Source organism: Mustela lutreola, chromosome 12 (assembly GCF_030435805.1).
Source record: "Mustela lutreola isolate mMusLut2 chromosome 12, mMusLut2.pri, whole genome shotgun sequence".
In the NCBI taxonomy this organism is placed as follows: Eukaryota; Metazoa; Chordata; class Mammalia; order Carnivora; family Mustelidae; genus Mustela; species Mustela lutreola.
In genome coordinates this window covers 43,999,330-44,016,146 of record NC_081301.1, presented here as the reverse complement: position 1 = coordinate 44,016,146, position 16,817 = coordinate 43,999,330, and positions in this window count along the sequence as shown.

Sequence of the window (16,817 nt, the reverse complement as noted above, 5' to 3'; positions counted from 1 at the left end):
AGACTGTCTTTTTTCCACTGTATATTTTTTCCTGTTTTGTCGAAGATTAATTGACCATAGAGTTGAGGGTCCATATCTGGGCTCTCTACTCTGTTCCACTGGTCTATGTGTCTGTTTTTATGCCAGTACCATGCTGTCTTGGTGATCACAGCTTTGTAATAACGCTTGAAATCAGGTAATATGATGCCCCCCATTTTATTTTTGTTTTTCAACATTTCCTTAGCAATTCGGGGTCTCTTCTGATTCCATACAAATTTTAGGACTATTTGCTCCAGCTCTTTGAAGAATACCGGTGGAATTTTGATCCGAATGGCATTAAAAGTATATATTGCTCTAGGCAGTATAGACATTTTAACAATGTTTATTCTTCCGATCCAAGAGCATGGAATGGTCTTCCATCTTTTTGTGTCTTCTTCAATTTCTTTCGTGAGTGTTCTGTAGTTCCTCGAGTACAGATCCTTTACCTCTTTGGTTAGGTTTATTCCCAGGTATCTTATGGTTCTTGGTGCTATAGTAAATGGAATCGATTCTCTAATTTCCCTTTCTGTATTTTCATTGCTACTGTATAAGAAAGCTACTGATTTTTGTACATTGACTTTGTATCCTGCCAAGTTATTGAATTGTTGTATGAGTTCTAGTAGTTTGGGGGTAGAGTCTTTTGGGTTTTCCATATAAAGAATCATGTCATCTGCAAAGAGAGAGAGTTTGACTTCTTCATTACCAATTTGGATACCTTTTATTTCTCTTTGTTGTCTGATTGCTGTTGCTAGGACTTCTAATACTATGTTCTAATACTATGAACAAGAGTGGTGAAAGTGGGCATCCTTGTCTTGTTCCTGATCTCAACGGGAAGGCTGCAAGCTTTTTCCCATTAAGGATGATATTTGCTGTGGGTCTTTCATAGATAGATTTGATGAGGTTCAGGAATGTTCCCTCTATCCCTATACTTTGAAGTGTTTTAATCAGGAACGGATGCTGGATTTTGTCGAATGCTTTTTCTGCATCAATTGAGAGGACCATGTGGTTCTTCTCTCTTCTCATATTAATTTGTTGTATCACATTGATTGATTTGCGAATGTTGAACCATCCTTGTAGCCCAGGGATGAATCCCACCTGATCATGGTGGATAATCTTTTTAATGTGCTGTTGGATCCTGTTGGCTAGGCTCTTGTTGAGAATCTTAGCATCCATATTCATCAGTGATATTGGTCTAAAATTCTCCTTTTTGGTAGGGTCTTTGCCTGGTTTGGGGATCAGGGTAATGCTGGCTTCATAGAAAGAGTCTGGAAGTTTTCCTTCTGCTTTAATTTTTTGAAGCAGCTTCAGGAGAATAGGTGTTATTTCTTCTTTGAAGGTTTGGTAGTCAGTTCTGGGCATTTGTAAATATCTCCAGACTCTCTCCTCTAGTTCAAAGGATAATCATGAAACCCTTGAGCACTAGCCTCCTGACTTCTTTCTTAGGTGGGCAGATCCACCCATTCTAGTGGCACTAAAGATTTTCAAAGTAAAACCTGATCACATCCCTAGCTAATTCTTCAATTATGCCACCTGCCTATAGAATAAACTCCCAATATATTAGCAAGACATGTAAGATTCTTAATATTGGTTATCAATCTAACTTGCATTTCTGAGCTCTAATCACTTGCTATTTATTTACCCACATACTTCTGCCATGTTGAACTTCCAGCCATTCTTCAAACTTTCCAGATTCTGATAATACTAGCCCTTCAAACATGCCTTGGACTATGCTTGGATTTCCCTATCATTTATCTTTCTAGACTCAGTTCAATATCAATTCCTATCAAGTCTTGACTGACATTCCTAGCTGGAACAAAAAATAAAGCCCTCTGATGATACAGTGAATTAATTCTCCCCTAGGACTGGCTCACAACTCTAATGATTGCTATATGACACATTTACCAAGAGGGGAAAATAAACAGCATAAACACTTTAGAAACAAACACAAATCCGACTTCCCCAAATGATAGTTTAATTTTCCAGGGCTTATTTTTTCAGTCACCTAACATTAGATAAATAATTACTGATAATCCTCTTTTTCTTTCTATATATAGGTGTTTAATCTAAGAACATCAAAGTTCTCTTAGTACATTAATTAAATTTTTCTGCATGAAACTTTAAGGTACTAAGAGTGCTATGTAACTCGATTTGGAAAAAAATAAATTTGAGTGTTGGCAATTTATCTAATGCTATACAGAAACTCCACTGCCAGAAAAAGGGGGTGTGTGTGGGGGGAAGAGTCTCAGATGCTTCAACGCCCCATAAGGGGGAAAAAGCATTCATATATAACAGGTGTTCAACCTAACTCTCTATTGCAACTCCAAGAAATATTATTTTCCAATGTTGGTAGATATTGCAACCACTTTTCCAAACATTTTATAAAAAAAGCTAAGAGAATAAATAATGTTAGGACTGGAGATAGTGAAACAGACATGCTGCTAACAGAGTGAGATTGCATCTTGGCTCCAATCTCTTACAATGGAAGACCTCCGGTCCTTACTGCGTTGTTTGTGTATGTCTCCTACAAATGTAGCAGCCGTCTCAGTATGCTATTCCATTAATCCCTCAAATAACTATTTAATGGAATTTCACCATGTTGACTTCATTATCTCTTCCATTCCCTCTTGGGGATTTTGTAAATATGGGATGCTTTGGGAATAAAAAATGAATTAGTGTTTCAAAAAAGCATGCAAAAAATTATGATCCAAAATTTTCACAAAGCTTTGAAAATATTTTTTGCTATTAAATTTTTCATCTGTACTATTTCTACTCCTTTCACTTGGCTGGGGCTGGGTGGGGGGAGTTGCATTCCTTCCCGTCACTTTTTTCTAGGGTCTAAGCTGAGGCTATCATCTCGTTACTCAAAAAATAGTATTACAACTATTACCAAAATGTTTGGTCTTTGGAGTTCTTTTGCTATCAGCCCTCAAGATGTCATAGCTTTCTAAAGGGAAAAGGGAAAAACATCTTTTTCTTTCCTCTATAATGCCAACTTGGTATTTCTTAGCAAGTCCTATCTTTTTGTCTTGATTAGAGAGATACTTACTCCTGCTTATTAATGTTTCTCTTTCTAACGGCTCTCTGAATCCCCTCTCTACTTGAAAAACATCCGTAGACTCTTGCCAGTTAACAGCTATCAACATATATTTCTGTGTATTTTAGTTATTAGTATAACGGCTTATTGCTCCCACTAAATTTAAAACTCCTTGAGTGAAGGGATCTTGAAATATTCATCTTCACATTCCCAAAAGCATTTAGCCTAGGGCCTTCACATATTAAGTACTCCAAGTATGTTTGTCAAAAGAAAAAAAATGATATTGTAGATAAAAAAACACAATAGATATTTAATGACAGTAGTGCCAAAACTTTTGTTTTTAAACAGAAACTAACTGACATAGTAATGGAGAACTTCTGTATTATTTTTCCTTTGTAATATTGATCAATCTCAAGTCCTCTTATGAAAACCTTATACATATGCGAAGAAGGTTTTTACATGAGTGGAAGAGATCTGCCTAGCCATAGTCAGACAGAGAACTCTCTGACAGAGCTGTGAGGAGGCTTGTTTGCCCCTCTTCTTCAAGCTTCCACAGTCCTGGAAACCAGCCAGGGTTGGCTGATCACTAGGGAAGCCACCACTCCTGTGCTCAAATCGTGTTTATTACCTGTCAGCTTCAATGCACTAAATGACACTCTAGCGACTTGAAAGAGTTAATGGTCCTCCAAAAAGTGAACAACTCACTCCCATCTGATTGTTAGAATCAGCCCCATTATGTTTTATTTGAAATTTTTGGTTCCTTCTCCTTTTTTCTCTGCTAAATGAAAACACTGGCTCAGCTAAATTCAATACAAACAATTGTAAAATTGTTTTAAAACAATATTTAAGCAGTTTCCAATATTTTTTTCCTCTGTTCTATCCACAAATTCACTTATTTTAGATGTATCTCTAGTTAAGAACATCTAGCACACCAAAATCCAAATACAGTGAGATACTGATAGCCTTAATGACTGAACCACAGTGTTTAAATGTTTAAATGCCTTCCCACATCTGAAAATAAAAAACATATATCTTATACAGTAATGATACCATACCAGAGAATTTAGGAAAGAGTCCGCATGATTAAAACCCACCAATTCAGTCAGGAAGGAAGAAAAAAAGTGATCAAGTGAGTGGTGAAGTGTGAAATATAAAAAAAGATCTAGATCAGAGTAGAATGTCTCTAGAAAATGCTTTATAAAAACGCCTTTAAACCATCATAAAGTATACAACACTGTGACTTTTAGTATATTCACAATGTTGTACAACTGCCACCATTGTCTAATTCCAGCAACATTTCATCACTCCCAAAGATACCTTGTAATCGTTAAGCATTAACTCCCCATTTTCCCTTTCCCCCAGTCTCTGGAAACCACTATTAATCCCCTTTCTGTCTCTAAGGATTTGCTTAATCTAGACATTTCATATAAATAGACAGTGGGGAACTATGGTGAATCATGTAACATGTAGGCTCTTATGTCTGGATTTCTTCACTTAGCATATTATTTTCAACTTCCCTACATGTTGTACCATGAATCCACTTTTCATTCTTTCTTAAGGCTGAATAGAATCATGTTGTATGGATATACCACGATTCAGTTGATGGACATTTGTGTTGTTTCTACTTTTTGCTACTGTGAATACTATTACTGCTATCATTCGTGTACAAGCTTTTTGTTTGAACCCTTGTGTTCAGTTCTCTTGGATGCACACCTATGAGCAGAATTGCTCATTCTTAAGATAATAATGTTTAAGTTTTTGAGGAAACACACTGTTTTCTAGAGCAACCACACCATTTTATATGCCCATCTAGCAATGTATGAAGATTTAATTTCTCCACATCATCACTCACAGTTATTTCCCTTTCCTTCCCTCTCTTTTTCTTTGAATGATAGACATGTTAGAGGGTAGGAATTAGCATCCCATCATAGTTTCGGTTTGCATTTCCCAAATGAATAATGACATTGAGCACCTTTCGTTGTTAATTGATCATTTGTATATATTTTTGGGGGAAATGTATATTTAAATCCCTTCCCTATTTCAAAAATTGGGCTGCCTTTTTGTTGAGTTTTAGGATATATTTCTGTATTGTAGATATTAAACCCTTATCAGATATATGGTTTGCAAATATTCTCTCCCATTCTGCAGGTTTTCTTTTCACTTTACTGATAGTGTTCTTTGACACACAAATGTTCTTAATTTGGATGAAGTAAAATCTACTTTTTTTCTTTTGTTGCTTGCAATTTTGATGTCCTATCTAAAAATGCATTGCCAAATCCAAGCTCATGAAGATTTAACCCTGTTTTCCTCAAGAGTATTATAATTTTAGCTCTAGGAGCTAGGTCTTTGATCCAGTTTGAGTTAATTTTTTGTATACAATTTAAGGTTTGGGTCCAACTTAATTCATTTGTATGTGGTTGTCCAAAGATACATTGTTACAAAGATAATTCTTTCTCCATTGAATGGCTTTCACACCCTTGAGGAAAACCAACTGATCAGAGACATATGGGCTCATTTTTTGGAATTTCAGTTCTATTCTATTAATTATATGTCTATCCTATATCAGTACCACTTTGATCACTATAGCTTTGCAATAAGTTTTAAAATTGAAAAATTTAAGTCATCCAAATTTGCTCTTGTTTTGAAAAAAAAATTTGACTATTCTGGGCCTTTTGCAGTTCTATATGCATTTTGTGATACCTTTTCCTTTTCTAACAAAAAAAAAAGTGTTCTTAGAATTTTAATAGGGATTGCATTAAATCTGTATATCAATTTGGGAAGTATTTTCATATTAGCAGTATAAAGTTTTCTAGTCCATGATGAATGCATGTCTTCCCATATATATTTAGGTCATTGATTTATTCCAACAATGCTCTGTAGCTTTCAATGTACAAATCTTACACTACTTTGCCAAAATTTATTACGTAGTTGATATTTATCAAGATTAACAGATGCAGTAGGTATATTGATAAGGATACAATTAAAAGCCAAATCCTAATTCCCTTTTGTTTATTTGTCTAAGTAGGTCCATACACTGGGATAGCGCCCTTTCATCAGGAATGACAATAATAACCTGAGCCTTTAAATTTTAAATGCTTGCATTATCTACCAATAACCTTTACTGTTACTTCAGAATTTCAGCCTGCTTATAGTTTCTGTCATTGCATTTCTTTTATGTATGGTCTCAGGTTTTAAAAAAAAAATATTCCAGTGGTAACAAGTATTATCAGTTTGATGACATAAAGTCACGAAGTGCTTTAAACACACTTAAGTGATGAGATCTTTTATTCACTTATACACTAAATGATTATTTCCTTCAATAATATTTTTCAGCTCCTAAGTGTTAGATACTATTATAGGCAATGTAAATGGAAAAGTGAACGAGACATAGCTCCAGTCATCAAGGAACTGAATAAAACTTAGAAACAAATATAAGTAATAAAATTTTGGATTACAAAGAAATAAGTTCTAGTACATTGATTCTTGCCAAGTATTAGGGAACAAACAAAGAACAAGAATGAAAGAAAGGTTTTTCACTGAGTTTTAATGGCAGAAAAGGCATTTGCCAATGAGAACACATTCCAACCAGCTAGAACAGAAAGTACAAAGCAGAGAAGTGTCAAATTGGAAGCTACCTTCTGAGGACTCTATGTAATTGTGTGTAGAGGAGGGGATTGAGCATGAGATGTCAGGGAGTAAGGGCCAAGAGATGACCTTTAAAAGATGCCCACATATGGTGCTATACACAATATCTTAACTCCAGTGGTTTCCAAATGAATCGGAGTCACAAACTTCTGTGTACCCAAATCATAAGCAGAGCAAAGCAGATAACGGCAAGAAGACTCCAAGGCCACCCCAGCCACCTCGTAACTCTTAATTAATGAACACTCATGGAAGAATTTCTCTGAATCATGTCAGAAACTATACAATATCCTTCAATATTTGGAATTGAAAGGAATTAATTAACTCTTGGTGAATATGGGGAGAGTCAGTTTAAAAGTCTAGGAATGGGGTCAAGTTTGAGCAATGGGCTAGGAAAAGCACACACTGAGTTTATTCTCGCTCTCTAATAATCCATTCTCCATACATCTTCCAGAGTCATCTCTTTAAAATGTAAATCAGAGGGCACCTGGGTGGCTCAGTCATTAAGTATCTGCCTTCGACTGGGGTCATGATCCCAGGCTCCTGGGATCGAGCCACGCATCGGGCTCCCTGCTTTGTGGGAAGCCTGCTTCTCCCTCTCCCACTCCCCCTGCTTGTGTTCCATTTCTCTCTGTGTCTTTCTCTATCAAATAAATAAATAAAATCTTAAAAAAAATAAAAAAAATAAAAATAAAATGTAAATCAGGTAACCAGAGTCTTCTGCTGAAATTCTTCCAACTGTATCTAAGTCCATTCAGGGCCCACATGCCTGAACTTCCTCACCTGCCTCTGTTTAATTGGGCCCTTTGGCTCTCTTCTCCCTCTGCCTGAAATTGGCATCCCGTCACACAGAAGACCCTTCAGCACCCAGCCTTTGGCTGAAAGTTCTCCCATTCATAGAGGCCTCCTCTGTCTGCATGATCTAAGGGAGATCTCTGCTGCCCCTCTGTAATGTACATCCTCCTTTTTTTTAATTCCCTCCTTTGCATTTAGCACAGTAGGAGTCATCAGGTATATTCTTCATTTTACAAGTTCATATTCTGTTTCAATCCCACTCCCAATTTTCTTTAGAAAGCAAGCACCATTAGAGAAGCCTGCCTGCCTTGTTCATCACCCCATGTACAGTTCTCAGAATAATGCAAGGAACATGGTACTACCTTGTTACATATCTGTTGATTAAATGAACTGAATAAAAAGCACACAAAGGCTAGTTTCATCAAAAAAACTTAGAGAAAATATCAGTGGGTGTAGGTCAAATAGCCTAGAACAAGCCTGGTAGAGTCTATAAGATTCTAGATGGTTGCCCATCACTTCCAAGGGCATTTTCTGAGTATCTGGCATATGACTCATCACTTCTATTCTTTCTTCTATTTTCACCTTTCCTAATTCATCTTTCTAGTCACCCGTAACCCTGCCCCTTGTTTTTGAGCAAAGTGATATTATGCAAAAGTATTCCCAGAGGAGCACAAAGCAGGGGAAAGGTGTTTAAATTCAAAACAATGCAGCTTTGGTAAATATATTATAGACAGCAAGCTGTCATCATGACCATGCGAGTTATGCCAATTTGAATGATAAATGTGAAAAAGCATCCTACAGTACCGCTAAGATGCTTACTCAGAGTTGCTTGCATTATTGGCAACAGTATGTACACAGTGAAATTATATTATACAGTTTCTGAGCTAAACTCACACTTAAGAGTCACATTTTACCAACAGAATATGATTGAAAAGTCACTTCTCACATTCAACAAACCATCTGGAAAACTCTCAAAGAACTTTTGACGACTTACAGAAAATAGATGAACTAAAAAGCACTCTGACTTCAGGGTAGAAGAAAATTAAATTGGTTTCCACTAGGTTGACCACAATCAAGAAATTCAAACTTAACTCCAAAAGCAAGAGAGACACTTGAAGACTAGTAATACGGTTTTGGGGAGAGCAAGGTGAATTCAGCCAAAGTTTTTGAACTCTCTAGTGAGAAGGGAGGTCATAGATAGGAAGACCAGGAAGAAGTCTGCAATAATCCGGACAGGCAATGATTAAACCCTGGATGAGAACAGGAATTATTGATTGTCTAAAGGGGGAATGGGTGGAGGGAGTTAATTTCCCTTGCTTCTTCCTTACTTCAGACAAATAAATCATTGCTTTCACCTATACATCTGAAGAAAATACATCATGAAAAAAGTAGAACTATTGGTGGTTTAAAAAAAAAAAACACTTGAGGTATAAAAAGTTAAATGCTGCTAGAACTGAATTTGTAAAGATAGCTATATAAACTTAAATTATTAATTACTAAGGCCAACACTGATTCCCGCATTGCCAGATCCTGCTGAGATTTTGAAAACCAATATGTTTCTGTCTTGAAGGGTGTTTGAAAGAAACTGGTTAACCTAAAAGGCCTTGAGATGTTAGGGGAATTACAGAAGAGAGACTCTGTAAATCAATACAATTTCTTCAGCAAATACTGTATCAAAAAGAAGGACATTGAATTCAACATTGTCAGCAATGGAGATAAAATCATTTATATCCAAGGAAGTGTAAACAGCCTCAGACTAAAGAGTTGGCAGCACAGGAGGAAATTGAAAGAGGCTCTCACCATACCACACCCGCACAATCTTTGATGCAGTAGGAGCCCCGTTTACAAAGACAAACTATTGGTTTGAAGGATGACCACCCCCTCCAATGCCTGCTTTTAACACTTGGCAGAAAGCACCCTGTGCTTTCCTTTTGGAATAATAAGAATGTTCCACGTCTTTCAACTAGTTAGTCCAACTGGTTAAAGGATTAGGATGATCCACAGATAGGACACAGGAATGATGACAAAGCTTAAACACCTTCAATGACACAGATAAGTATCACAGTGCCACTTAAATTATGACCCATTACAATCTTAAGAGTCTAAAATCGCTCCAGAATTGAAGAAAGAATTCCCAAAAAGAAAACCAATGCTAACATTCTAGAACACAGAAGAATTTGCAGCATTTATGCCAACTGCCACAAATCCTGTACTCTCTCCAGCCTCAGTCTCCTTACCTTTAAAACCAGGAAGCAATACCTTATGATCCGGTGGAGACCTCTATTCATATATTCAATTACTATGTGTCCACGTTATTGTGAACCCATGCAGCTCCTATGTCAGCAAAATACAATTATAGAGCTTTACCTCTCTGCAAGTGTCCCTCCATTCCCAGGTAAAGTCAAATGGAATGTCCTAAGGAAATGCCACGAATTCAGGATCTGAATCTAAGTGAGGAGGAAAACAGAGGCTTAGGTTAAAGAGAATGAAGAACTAGTCTATCAATTACTAAGTGTTTATTGGTCATCAACAATGACATACCCAACAGTAAGGCATCACAGGGAGTGTGCAAGCAAGTGAACCATGGTTCCTGCCTTCTGGAAATCAATACTCTGGCACTCGGAAAATAAAATTACTTCTAAAAACACCAGAGAGTTCCATTTGAATATAACATCTTTGATGACTCTTGAAGTCATACATATATTTTTACCTCCTACCACTTGTTTGGTTTGAACTACACCTGGGAGTTAGTCATTAAACCAAATAAAGTAATTTTCTCCCCTACCCACTATGACTACCTCTTGCCAGCAGTTTTTGGTGCCAAGTTACATTAGGAAATATAATTAATAGGATATAAATTCAATGACTGGTATATTAAACTGGTACTTTCCTCATTGCGTATCCTGTACCTTTTTCCTCATGAAAGCTGATATTCAGGAGCTTTCCATTTCCATTTACAAATCATATGACTTTTAGAAGCCTTGGGCTTCAGGCCAGGAAGGTTTGTGTGCTCAATCAGCTCTTCAGATACCTATAGGTCTCTCAGAAAAGACGGACTTGTCAAAAATCCTCATAACTTACTCTGATTCCCAGATGGTAAGCAACATCACTTTCATTACACCAAAGAGGAACTTGCTTTCCAAGGTCTACCACAGAGACATTCTTTTCCTCTACCAAAAACCTACTGTTGTTTTTCTATCAGAAATGGTCACTTCAGTCACCAGAAGAAATCTTCTCCCGCTTTTTATATATAAAATAATGGAAGTTATGGGAGTGTTATCTATCTCCCATTTTACACCAGAAGTAGCATTTTTTTTTTTTTTTTTTAGCTCTTCAACTGACTTAGGCTCTTAGCTATTTAAAGCCATAATTGCTGAGCATTCACTGAGCTCCTCCAGAGAATATAGGAAAAACTAAATAACATTCAAAATAATCCGTATCCAAGATTAGAAAGCTAATAGTAGTATTGTTCCAATCCCAAATTCCAAAGAAACAAAAGCAATCATCGATTAACAGTTCACTTGGAGAAAGAAAAAGACAAACCCAGAAACTAAAATAAACTGGTTTGCTCACTTTTAATCACTATACAAATACAACAGTATTGCAGACATTTCAGAGGTTTATTTTAGATGTTTGCTTATTTATATTTTAATTTTAAATTTACTGGAACTTGTTAGTAATAGACCCTTAAATCCAGCTATGAAATTAAAATGTGAGACCCCTAAAGAAGATAATGTCAATGACAAAGGAATAGCCCACAATATTCTGAAGACATTTTACTGTTGATCTTTTATAAGTCTAATGCTATGGTGGGCAAATATGGGACACTATATTACAGACAGGGAAATCAAGTCCGTGAGTTTCAAGTATGTTTCCCAGAGGCCAATTATTTAATCATGAGAAGAGCAGAGCACAATTTAAGACTGAAACTTTAAATTAAAAAAAACTAAACAGTTTTTCAGGAGACTGAGAAAACTGATGATATTTGATGAACTAGCAGTTCAATGAGGTGAAGGAAGAGCAGGAAATATTTAGTATGTTCAAATAAAAACATGCTATGACATTTTGGCAATATCACCTCAGACGTATGGTAAACTGACCAGCCCTGAAATTGATCCATATGTCTTGTGTATAGATCATTTAAAAAAAAAAAAACACAGTCAAATGAATTATATGCTTGTGTACTGACTTATCTCTGATAAATGCAAAAGGCCATTTCATAGGAGACAATGATAGCTACTTCCCATAATGCTTACATGAAAAGATTACAATTTTCCCAATCTACACTGTTTATATCTGTCACATCTTGGAATAAAGAGTTTCATGTTCTCTTTATGGCCTCCGCAATGTGTCTGCTAAAAATTGGAAAGAAACTAACACATCCTGGATGCTACTATATTTCAAATGTTACTCAAGGCTCAGTACTTGTGATGTCATTTAATGTCTGCAAAAATCTTATAGTGTAATTAGTAACCTAATTTCATTAATGCAGACTCTTTGGTCCAAAACAGTTGATGATTATACCAAGGATAACTCAGATGAAAGTTGTGGAGTTAGAATTTTCAATTAAATACCTCACTTTATATTGCCATGTTGTATTACATCTGGGTTCCAGAATATATACATAATTATTGTCCACCATCTTCATCTGTCCTGGGGGCATGAATTCATAACATTTAGGCATGTTTCTTTTGCTGAATTAGGCCATGGCCCAGAGAATAACTCCAGGAAAGTCATCAACAATCTTTTGGACCAGATCCAATAAATGAGATAAAAGCTGTCATTTCTGTATTAAATTATACATGCTAGATAACACAGTCACACACACGCACACCGGTTTTTGAACTCTAAGAGGTCCACGTGGTCTTCCACCCTGCAAAGAACTAGAGCAATATTTAAGCACTATGGACGCAGATCTCTGGAATCCAAAGACTTGAGCAGAACCCCACATGTCGACAAGTGGTACACTTCCTACCATGTGGCAGTTGAAGGGACTGGGGGACTTTCTGATCAAAATTTTTTTTCTCCAAAATCTGATACCTAAAAAGTCCTCCCTCTTCTACTTCTTCCCAACCTAAGACTTAACCCCTAACTGAAGCCCTCTAGGGCAATACCAAGATTGATGTCATCTACTCAGGGACCTCTTTGCTCTCAATTCTTTTTTAGTACAGAATGCTTATACCCAATGATCCATCACTTCCTCACACATTGTCTTCTACAATGATCTTACGACTTTCCGTTACTATTTCTTTTGAAATTTTTGTATAATTAACAGCACTGACTGTCTCACTGGTGGTCACAGTATGTGGCCTCCCTGTCTATATCAGGTATCCAAAGTCACTCAAAATAAACATCCCCTCTAAATAAAAACATGGTATATTAATCTGTAAGACCAGATATGATTTCAAGACAAAGTCCTTCTTGACAAACCCCTCCAATTGGGAGGTTGCCACCTCCAAGCCACTTCTTTATACATATTCTGAAGCCACCATGGGCTGACACTAATATACAATGTATATCAGTAGACAGGTTATTGATGAGCAATACTGACTTTCTCAACGAGGACAACAGTTGTGAAGTATGCAAGAGGTTTTCAAGCTTCGGTATATGACTTGACAATGTGATATAATAACCTTACACAATATTTAAAAAAAATAGACCACTTCCTTTTGTTTCCTTCCCTCTTGTTGCCTCATCTATGTTCTCATTTGGGATACACTGAGATTATGTTAGACCCTTAATAATTTTAGGTCTTTCTACTATTGAGTCATTTTATTTTTAAAAACGGATTTTATTTATTTACTTGAGAGAGAGAGAGAGAGAGTGGACAGCAAGAGAGAGCATAAATAGGGGGAGTAGTAGGGAGAGCAGCAGGAATAGAGGGAGAAACAGGCTCCCCACAGAGCAGGGAGCCTAATGTAGGGCTCAATCCCAGGACCCTGAGATCATGACCTCAGCTGAAGTCAGATACTTAACCATCTGAGCCACCCAGGAGCCCATGAGTCATTTTAATATGGAGAAGTTTTGGGTACCCTAGGCTATCTTCTTTGATGCTTGCTTCATCCTTCCTTTCTGGGAACACTTAGTAACGCTGCCACTGGCTGAGTTCATTTGTTGTGTAATTAACATCATGCAAAAATCTCCTATTCTATTCCTCATATATATGTTTGATAGCAATTACAGTTAAAGTGACTTATTTCTATTATTGTTCCTTTACTTTCCTTCCTGTACTTTTAATTCTGTTTGATGTCAGAAAGCCGTTTTTCCTGGAGACTTTTTTTTTTTTTTTTTTTTTACATATGTCTACTCATTTCTAAGGCACCGTGAGACCTATTTTTATATTTTATTTTATCTTTCTTCCCTGTGAATCCTGTGTCACACATCTGAGCAGTTAGATAGTTTAAGAGTTTCTTTTCTGGGTTGATATTTGCTTTGACATCAATGGGAACTCACATGTGCAAATGAAAACTCTTCTATGGCAAGAATCTTCTTTTAGGACCCATCTGGGTTAGCCAGATAAGTCTGAGAATGGTTTTATATCACTCCAGAAAATTCAGCTGTTCATTACTGTCGTGTACTCTGAGCAGATTCGTATAGGAATGCATTAACAATATTTAAAAACATTTCATACTATCATATGAAAGCATATCTCCCAATTTACAGGTCTTTATATAATAATTCCTGTATGACTCTTTAGAAAGTCCATCATTACACAAGATCTGTACAACAATGACGAGAAGTAGTATAGGAATACAGTTATCTTTGCCATTGTTAGGTAAACTCACTGAGGTTAATCTGTAAGACAAGATCATTTTATCAAGACAGTAAAGGAGAGAACCAGCACTAAAATTAAAAATGTTTTAAGGGCGCCTGGGTGGCTCAGTGGGTTAAGCCTCTGACTTCAGCTTGGGTCATGGTCTCAGGGTCCTAGGATCAAGCCCTGCATTGGGCTCTCTGCTTGGTGGGGCCCTGCCTGCCTTTCCGCCTACTTGTGAGAGAGACTCTGTCAAATAAATTTTTTAAAAAAACATTTAAAAAAAATGTTTTGATTTCCAGAAATATAAAGAACAAAAGATGTTGAAATGATTTTTAAAAGACCATAAGAACTGCTTCTGAAAGCCAATTAAACCATTATACTGATAGAACTGAAATGATTAATTCACTTATTCATTATTTACATAGGCATACATACTAGTATTTATTCAACAAAGATCTATTAATTATCTAATGTATGCCAGAAACTTTGCTACCCACAGGAGAAAATGCAGTGATAAATAAGACAAGGTTTATTCATTATGTGACAAAGCAGAATAGTGTATAAAACGCAGACTCCTGAAACAGAAAATTTGGGTTTTATTTATCCCGAAGCAAACTAGACATTGATATATATCTCTGCATCTTCTATTTTCATAATAGTCATGTGACATGGCTAATGTTTTATGTTAAACACAAGAACAAATTAGTCACAAAAATATATATCCAAATACATGATAGAAAAGTAAATATTGCTTTTTTATTTTGAGGTAATTTTAAACCACAAAAAGAGTTGCAAAAATAGACCAAAGATATATGAGATGTCCAAAAAAGGGCAAATCAAAAGAGAAAGCAGATTAGTTGTTCCTTAGGTCTGGAGGTAGGACAGGTTATGGAGAAGAATAGAGAATAACAAATGAGCATTTGTTTTACAATATCTTCATTGACAGTTCACTTGTGTCCCACACCAACATTTGTATCTGTATCTACATCCTTCGGTTTATGTTTATGTATTTGTGTCCATGATTATGTTAATATCATATGTCCTTTCTAGTGTTTAGGGTGGGAGGGAGATGGAGATGAAGGTCTTACTTGCCATTTTTATCCCATCCCTTCACTATCCACTCCTGATTTTTAAACTCAAATATTCTCTTCTCACCAATAACAACAAATCAAAGATTGTTCTTAGGGACCCCCGTCAGTGAAAACACTTCATATATCAGAATGCCTCCTTTCAGGTACACTCCTCCAATTTCAAAAAGTGTTCATGACATGTACAGACTCTATTAGCTTCTATAGAAGGTCTCCAAGCCCCCACCATCCATTGCACGCTCCCTTTACTCAGACATATTCTCTTATGAAACCATCTCATTATGTAACCATACGCCTAAGGAAATGTTTTTTCATTGGATGTCCTTTTTAGCATTAAGCACAATTCTTTCATGAAGACGTTTGGAAACAAGAAATTCTTTCTTCTGTTCATTTTACATTTTGGAATGGATGAAATTGACCATATCACCCACTATACCATTTTCTTTACTAACTCAGGTATATTGAATATATATATGACAACTGATAGGAGATTGTGATAGTGTAATATTTCCATCTTTCCAAGCCAACACAGTTTTATGGAGAAAAGATTGCAAATACTTGTCAAAATATCAAATTAGGGGTATTCCCAAGGTTGCTAAGACACATGTGAAATATGTAAACTGAGGCTCAGGTTTCAATTTTGTATTATTAACAAGTTCAGGGAAGGCTAAATATAATGACCCTTTTTAAATATCTTCTTCTGGTCATCCCAATTGCATACATAATAATCCCTAAATTGTTTCAATTCAAAACGCCCTAAAAAGTGTTTCTAATCTTAAGATAAACTTTACTTTGTAGTAAGGAATTTATTGTTAATATCACCATATTAGAACCCATCAAAATTAAATTTGCCTACCTAGGATTCAACTGCCCAGAAAACTATCTGTAGTCCCAAATAATGATAACAAAAAAAGCCTTTTGGGGGGGGGGGGCTTTTGGGCAGGCAATATCATTATCAGAAATTCTATTGGTCAAAGGACTATGTCTTTTAAAAAGAAGCTCCTCAGGGCTTGACCTAGTGTGCTCTTATTACTGTTCTATATAAAACTTTTATAAATTATAACGTATGGTTTTCAGGCTTCCAAAAAGCAGTTTATTATATAAATAGAGAAGATCTATGAAAGGCAGGATAGACACACAGCAGCCAGAGGCCTCATAATTATAAAACACTAAGTTGCTTCTGAAAGCACCAGAACTCTACATCCTAGGCTGTTCAAAATGATGACCATATATAGTAAAGAAAATATTAAAAGTGATGAAATTCTACCCCTATATTCTAATTAAAATCAATGCCATATATAATAGATATCTATAATATTTCCTGTCACTAGAGCATTTTAAAGTTTGGATATTTAAAGTGCTAAGCTATTGGGAAAATTTATTTATTCTGAATGATTCATGCACAAGGACTCTTATTAGAAAATATGTTTGTACAGTCTACAAAACAAAAAGACAACCACTAAAATGGGAGCCAATATTTGAG